Source organism: Grus americana, chromosome 3 (genome assembly GCF_028858705.1).
Source record: "Grus americana isolate bGruAme1 chromosome 3, bGruAme1.mat, whole genome shotgun sequence".
Taxonomy (NCBI): Eukaryota; Metazoa; Chordata; class Aves; order Gruiformes; family Gruidae; genus Grus; species Grus americana.
The window spans coordinates 65,795,270-65,803,313 of NC_072854.1; the positions used below are offsets into that span (position 1 = coordinate 65,795,270).

Below are 8,044 nucleotides of genomic sequence, written 5' to 3' on the forward strand. Positions count from 1 at the left end.
CCTGGTGATCCAGCCAAAATAAAGGGGCAGAGTAGAACTGGGACATGGGTGGGAACTTACTTGTTAAAATAGAAATAATTATTTAAAAGTAGGTTAATCATTATCACTTTTGTACTGAGTGCTGTGTTTTATCCAGTAAAACTAGATTAATAAATATTCACTGTGCAGGCTGTATCTGTGAGCCTTGTGTCACAATGATGCATCCTTTCAGTTGCAAAATTGCAGAATTATACTTTTTTTTCTATCAGAAGTCACAGAAACTTCTGAATTATGTTATGCTTATGCAAAAAATTTTTACTCAGGTTTTGTTTTATTAGTAGGCTAAATTTAATGAAAAACATGTTATTTAGTTTTAATAGATGGGTTAGAAGTATTTTCAAGAATTATACCTGCAGCTGATTGCTCTTTTTATTGCTTTATGGTTTTACAATCACAGTTCCTGTAACCTCAGTGTGTCTGAAATGCTTTTGATTACAGACTACCTCTCATTTCTCTGCAAGACTGGCAATCTGACTTTCACAGCTGCCAAACACAGGTACAGGCTCTATCTCCATCAGTCTTATTCTCGAGCGGATAGGCTTACCATTGACCTCATCAGCACTGATATCAACACATCACATCTGCAGGGTCTCACATCCCATGCATTTAGGAAGTTATCCTGACCTAACACTGCTGATCTCCCAGTTAAGATTTTTTGTTAGAGGTCAAGTCCCAAACTGAGAGCTGTCATAGTTTCATATCCTCTGTGGAGCAGACACAGAGTTCTATGACATGTACACAAACTCAGGCAAGCAGAAACAGCCGTGGGCTTTTTTAAAAAAATCCAAGATAGTGACAGAAACTAGGTTTAATTTTTCTAACTTTTACTGTAGTTTAGTGATAGCATCATTTTTTAAAGACCTGGTTTATGGAAGTCTTGTTTATCCATCTTACTATCTTATATACTTTGGTAGCTGGGTTTGTTTTTCTAGTCTGATTCCTGAGGTGGACGATCAGCCTGGACCCACTCCATCCAAGTTCCAACATTTCATGAAACCGGGTTAGGAATCTAGATAACCCCCAGCTTTCTGCCTCATCCACCTTCTTCAGCAGCCAGTGAAAAGACATGACATTTCTAGACAGTGATTCGAGTCTGCAGAGGTATTATTTTATTACCTTAAGTTCAGCTGGAAATGATCAGACCTTGTTGATTAAGCTACAGGAGAGGTTTCTCTGAAAATGAGCAACTGGTGAGTGACTAACTATATACTTATATAGTATATAATAACAACTACATAATTTGTCAGAAGCAGAAACATGATATAGCTTTGCAAAACATTTAGGGTTGGAAAAGAATAATATTTTGGCAAGAATCCCCTTAAGGTCAATGTATTCCATTCCACTGTAATTATACATTTTCAGTGATATTGCCTAAGCTCACACCTAAGGACTTTTTAAGTAGTAGTGCATGTTCAGTGACAGGGGAATTCATCTCACTTTGTTGAAAAATAAATACCCAAAGTTTAAAATATTCACCCTTCACAGACTGTGGAGAGACATTTAGAGATGACAAGGCATCTCACCAATCTTAAACATGAGACCAATTGCCTTTTGGAAATGCAAGTTTCTCCCCAAGAAAGGAAGAATTTGCTGAAGAGACCCTTGGACAACAAGCTTAGATGTAGACTACTAACTTTTAGATATCTATATGAAGTGAGATGCATCCAACAATAGCTGTTTGTACCCTAAGAGCTCATAACCTCAGGGGAGATTTAAAAGCATTTAAAACTAAGATTTGGGCTCCTGATATCTTATTCCCACAAGTTCATAGCTTCTGTTCATCATTGTAGTTTGTGAATACCTTATAGCAGTCATGAAATGAATCACATTGGTCATGTGCTGTCTGATCTTTTCCAAATCCTGGATTTTATTTTTAAATATTATTAAACTTTCACCTCTTGCATTTGTGTAGTACATCTCAGGAGTAATGATGTTTGTCATTAAAATTTGATATGTTAATGTTGGTGGCTGTTTTTTTGCAGGCAAATAAGAAGCTGTGGTATACGGAGACATGAAATTGTGGGATATAATCTAATAATGAGTTTATGAAGAACAGTGCTGTACTCAAAATATGTGTCTTATACTCTTCAGATTTTTACCAAGGGGTTGCATATGAAATTAAGACAATCGAGTGAAAAAAGTACCAGAAATTTTTTTAAAGAGATTTTGTTATTCTTTTTATTTCAATTTATTTTACATCAAGACACCATGAAAAATTCAAAAGAATGCTTTAGGTTTATATTCTATGTTTCTGTACTTTCCACTTCAAATATATATTTTACAGAATAGAGCTTTAACTCATTTATTAAAACTGACTCTGCCACCTACCCTTCACTGTGGAGCAGGCTTTAGCTAATAATTTACTGTTGAGGTGGATTTTGTTTACGTGTATTTTTAAGTGCCTGTCACATTTCTGTATACCTAAATCATTCATAGTTCATCTTAGGGAGAAGAGAGGAGGAGAAGTGCAGCCAAATTCCCTTTGCAAACTGCTGAGAGGGGGCTGCTGAGAGAACCTGTGGCTGTGGAGCAGAAACAGACGCCTGTGGCTGAGATGAAGTTTGAAGGTCTGTATGATGGGGCGAGTTTGGATGCCATGGTAATAGAGTGAAATCCTCATTCTGATGAGAAAACCCAGCAAAAGTGCCATTTATTTGGGGTTAAAATTACTCTTTGGGAATGTCTGTTCCCAAGCAAAAAAGTCTTCTGGCTCAATTAATGTTTTTTTGACTGCATTTGTTTACCAAAGAAATTTATTGAATCAGATTCACTGTGTCTTGAGACCTTTCAGACCAATGCTTAGTTTGTTTCCCATTGTGAACATAAAATACACCAGGTGCATGCAACAATCTGCTTTAGAACAGTAAAACCAAAAACTCTCCTAGGTTTTCTGATTCCAGAGTAATGTGGGAATTTGGAAGCAAATAAAAGGAAAAAAAAGCAGGGTATTTTTCCAAGAAACAGAATTGATACCCTTAAAAATAGGGGGAAAAAATAATAATGAAACCATCCTTAAACAATGGAACATTGGCCATACATCAGAAGCTTCATTAAGAACCAAAAATGAAGTGGCTTGTCAATAAATATTAGCAGTATACTGATGGGAATGATAAAGAATTAATACAGTTTTTAATTAATATGGAATTTGAGTCAGCAGCTATAGATGAGTGCTGAAGATAAGTAAACCAATTAATTGATTTTAATAAATGTCCAGGAGTCTCACAAAAGTTCAGGAAGCTGGTAGAGACTTTGACTATCTGCTTGGCTATGGCATATTAATAAACAAACATAGGGTCTTTCTGTTTCAAATCTGAAGAGAAGAAATTCACATAATGCTGGCAGTGGCTCCTGCTGATTCTTTTGACACTACAGCATTTAGAGTTAAGCCAACCTCCCTGCTGCTTTGCAATGCAAACTGAATGGGAAAATTAAGGGTAAATTACCACCAGCACGCATGATATTGTAGGCAGTCTCAAAATCTGCTCCTGGATGCAAGATCAAAGCATTTTACTTTCAGCAGATGTAACAGGAGGCCATTATGAACACTTGTCTAATGAACCATGTCCAGCTCCATGAACCATATCCAATTGTGCGGGTTTTGACAATACTGTGCAGAGGAGTCTGCTGCAAAGATACATCCAAGATGGGCTTTTTCTCCCAGTAATATTCCTTTTTATTTCTGGAATCCTCACCAGCCCAAACCTTGCTGAATTACTCCAACAAGCTGTATAAAGAGTGCCCGATCTGAGCGTGGGGATACGCTATGACACCCTCACTGCTACTCTTGTGGAGGTCTTTATCTGAAACGCTGTGTTTCTGCTTCCCACTCCTCCACAGGGAATGGCACCTCCAATTATTCAAAACCACAGTAGGAATGTGGGAGCCACTGGCTCATCTCTAGATTGCCTTTTGCAGAGCATTTTTATTGTAACAATATGGAACTACCTCCTTGCAATACCCTGTTTCTACGGTAGGCACTTGTTAAAACCTCCCTTCTCTGCGAAGCAGGTAACACAGTTTTGAAACGTGCAGCTGTGCTTTCGCAGAAAGCCTTTGCACAGATAACGCAGGACTGTACGGTGTGGATTGTGCTGCTCTCTGAGACTGTATCGGACATTTTTGGGTTTTTACCCCAGCAGGGGGGACTGTTAATCAGTTTTTCTTCCCTAAGAAATATGATCAAAGTTCAGAGTTAATTTCTCCAAACAGTTGAATGGGCGAGACTAGCTATTCTGAAAGGGGCCCACATTTGCTCTCCTTGTACCAATTTCAGGTTCACTGCACACTGACAGGCCCAAATCTGCATGAGAATGTGGCCTTGGCGGCTTGCCCCAGCCCATCAGGGCTGCGCCGCCATGGCATCCTCTCCGCTCTGCAACCGGGGCATTGTTCTGGGCTGGAAAATCCCTCCCTCCCGCTGAGGAGCGGCTCCACGGCAGCCCATGAATATCGTTCCACCAGCCAAGTTCCCTCTGCAAATGACATCCTGCGCCACTGCGCTCTCCAACGGTCCGCCATCCCCAGGAGGTGCATCTGCCTACCCGTGGCAACAGCTTCAGGCTAAGCATCACTCTTGGCAAGGCCAGCCGGCTCCGAGTGGTCCCGTACCCAAATTACCTACTGTCATATGCTGGTTCGGCTACGAGTCAAACTGCAAATGGGGCTCTACTGAAGTTTCACATTTCTCCACTGCAGTGCCATAGACCAGGGAGGCTTTCAGAAAACACCGACTGCTGAGTGGAGCTGTGCGATGCATCATCTCCTCCTCTATGGTAATAAAACTTAGTTTTCAGTCAAGTTTTGTTTCTCGCAGTGAAGTCTGAGGCCCTACAACTGCAGCCTGCTGAACTCTTGGCAGATTTGAGTGTAAAAAGAGAGACAGACAATTTCATTGCACATGGATTTCAAGATAACGCTGCCATTTTTTATAGATTTGTCATGTGACAGAAGTCATATGAATAAAATTGAGAATATTATTTCACTATTTTATTACAGTTCTGTTGTTAGTTTAACTCTAAGCCTCTGATTTGTCATTCAGATTTAGACTTTTATTTAGTCCTGCAAAAGAGGCCATTGTTTTTGCAAAGGGACTCTGTTTCTTAACTAGGAAAACGTATGAGCCCTGTGAATCCTACAGGAACTGCAAAAAAGGCCTTTGTGAACTTTGAAGTCAAATAAATGTTTCTGGTGGGGTGTTTTTCTGTTTGTTTTCCTGGTTTTTTTAACAGTTACCTAAGATTTGAGAAATTCTGATAAATTATCCAGAATGAACATATTTTTAAAATACTCTAATATTGTGTGAAGGATTAGAAAGACAACAAGGAGCAATTATTCAGCCATCATCAGGTGGTAAGAATAAGAAGAAGAAAGGGAGAAACTGATGTTTTGAGTTTCTTTGAGAATTACTCTTTTAGGACAGACAAATTTGTAGTGCTAGAATATATTACGTATATATGTATGTATTCATGCATGTGTATATGTATGTATATGTACATCCGTGTCAGTGTACAAAATTTAGTGTATTTTTTCTTTTATAGTTCAAGTATGGATGCATGACATGAATGTATAATGCATTCCTTTATGGTCCATATTCCTACGATAAAAAGTGTAGTTTTTTGCTTGGTGATTTTCCTGATGAATTAAATGACTTATTTTAGTGAAAGAAGAAGAAAGAAAAAAAAAAAAGCTGGAAGGAGACATGTAATTTTATTTTAAATTTCATTTATTTCAGTCTTAAAAGGATGAAAAATACCCAGATATCAAATGTCCTCAAATAAAAGTATGTGGGGAATTTGCTATTGATCAAGAATCGCTTGCAGATATAATAGGCTTTCATTTTGAAAAGTAATAAAATGTATCACTTACTTGCAAGGTGAAGATTGAGCAGGACATAAAGGGTAATATTAACATGAAAATCCTTTTGTCCACTCCAACTTCTCTGTAGAAAAAATTACACGACCCCTTTGTACTAGGTGCTTTCTCTTCCATATTTGCATTCAGAATTTGCAACAGAGAATTGACTTTTTGCTAATTCCCAAGACACGTTTTTTAGAAAATAAAATGCATAATTATTTGCATGGGAAAGATGGTTTTAGAGAATGTACAAAGCGATGAATATTTAGAAAATCATAGATTTATAATGTCTTGGGTGCCATCCAGATATTTTTTAATGTTAACATCTTAAATTAAGCAGCTCTCTATTAAATTTAAGATAAGCCTGTGCCAGAACTTTTAGCTTGGATGTCCTTCACATTTGGAGCTTCAGGAGGCCAAATTTTAATTTCCATATCCAAATATGTTATGACACAATGAATCTGTTTGATACTGGAGATACTCCATGAGCCTGTGTGTTAAGACTGTAAAATGCATTTTGTATGTGGGACTAGTGTCTCTATCATCTTTTTACATCCTTTTTTGGATTGTGTTTTCCATGGTGCAATGTCAAAGGAGGGTGATCCAAGGTGACATCAGAGGGTTGTTAAATCTTGATGATCCTCTTTTCAGGTGGAAGCCCCTTTGGACCAGATGTCAACTTCTGTTCAGGACAAAGCAGTTTGTCAAGTCATAACTCCAGGGAGTTGGTAACTAAGCAACAGATCAACTGTTGCAAAACTTTGATCTCTTAATGATGCTCATTTGGGAGCCTTCTGACAAGGAATTCTCTGAGGGCTGGTGAGTCTAGAAGGAAGAATCTAGCATCAGAAACCTTAAAATAAAGTCTGGCAGGAGAAACAATGGGAGGGGAGGGTTTGTGAATGTGTTTGGGTTGGTTTGTGGGGTGGGTTTTTTTGGTTGGGTATATTTTTCAGTTGGTTGGTTGATATTCTTGTTTGATCATTTTGTTTTTATTTTATATTAAAGGTAACCTTTTTGATTGTATGACCAGATAAGGAAGAAACAATTTGGACACACTGTAGATAGACCCTAATTTGCAAAAGAAGCCCATGTGTAGGGTCATGAATCCCTGGAGGAGTCTGACCTATGCCCTATAGTTATAATTCTTGAAGACTTGGAAGAAACTGAGATACTGAGTGCATTTCTTGTTTGTCTTTGCTCTCTATCAGCTCAAATTCAACTGCCTCAATATAGGCAATTAGTGCCATTCGAGATATGCTGATTTATGAGAGACATGTAAACGGGACTGGCATGTATGACACAGGACCTAGAGGGCACTATCGTACTCCCCTTTTTCTGGAACAACAACTGGACACCTCACAGGACGCACAAGGATGTTTCAAATGGCACTAAACACTTATTTAGGCAATTGAATCCTGTCATATTTTTCATGGTGTGGTTCGAGTAAAATGTGATAAGGTTCAGCTGCACAAAACTTGTGAATCTATCTTCTTCTACTACTGTACAAACTCTGTTCTACCTCCTTGAGGAGATCACCTGTACAACAGTGTTCCTCAGAGGGATGGATCTCAGTGGAAACACGTGTTTAAATTTTGACTCTGACTCAGGACACCAGGGTACCTGGGTCTTGGTGTGCCATTTCCACAGAAGAGGAAAGAACCCAAGCAGTGTGCCAGATAAGCCACTAATGAAACTTAGAGCTATGAAGTATAGATATTGCATGCAGGTCTAATTCAGTCTAATTGCAATGTTATTTTAAACCCAATTCAGGTATTTATGTATCAGCTTATTGAGTCATTAAGCCTATTTTTCTTTGGTATGGAATTATATGGTAAATATATATATATATTCTACAGTTTGGGAGATCAAGCTAAATCCTTATATATTTATTTTTCCATAATGAATGTCCAAGCTACATTTTTATTCTTTGTTTATTTTATATTTATTAGATTTTTTATACTTTATTTTCTCTAAAATATAACTCATTCTGTTCATTGCTTGACAGTGAGCAGTGAACAAAATCATCACATAAGATTTTAGATATTTTTTACTAGGGATGAGGCATACCTCAAGAATGGAATGAAAAATTAAAAAAAAAAAAAAAAAAAGAAAGAGGAGAATGTGGTAGATGGGAATGGAATGACCTGCC

At 37.9% G+C, this 8,044-nt stretch overlaps 1 long non-coding RNA gene across 2 annotated transcripts; it reads left to right on the forward strand.

The window, feature by feature from the left end:
• Window positions 1-2,468: 2,468 nt before the first annotated feature.
• On the forward strand, window positions 2,469-7,799 carry LOC129204768 (uncharacterized). 2 transcript variants are annotated; one of them, XR_008576490.1, is made up of 4 exons: window positions 2,485-2,606; window positions 4,313-4,811; window positions 6,544-6,711; window positions 6,901-7,799. It is a non-coding gene; the product is annotated as an uncharacterized LOC129204768 (long non-coding RNA). The 2 variants fall into 2 exon arrangements; XR_008576491.1 differs by lacking the exon at window positions 4,313-4,811 and having other exon boundaries at window positions 2,469-2,606.
• The last annotated feature ends 245 nt before the right edge of the window (window positions 7,800-8,044 follow it).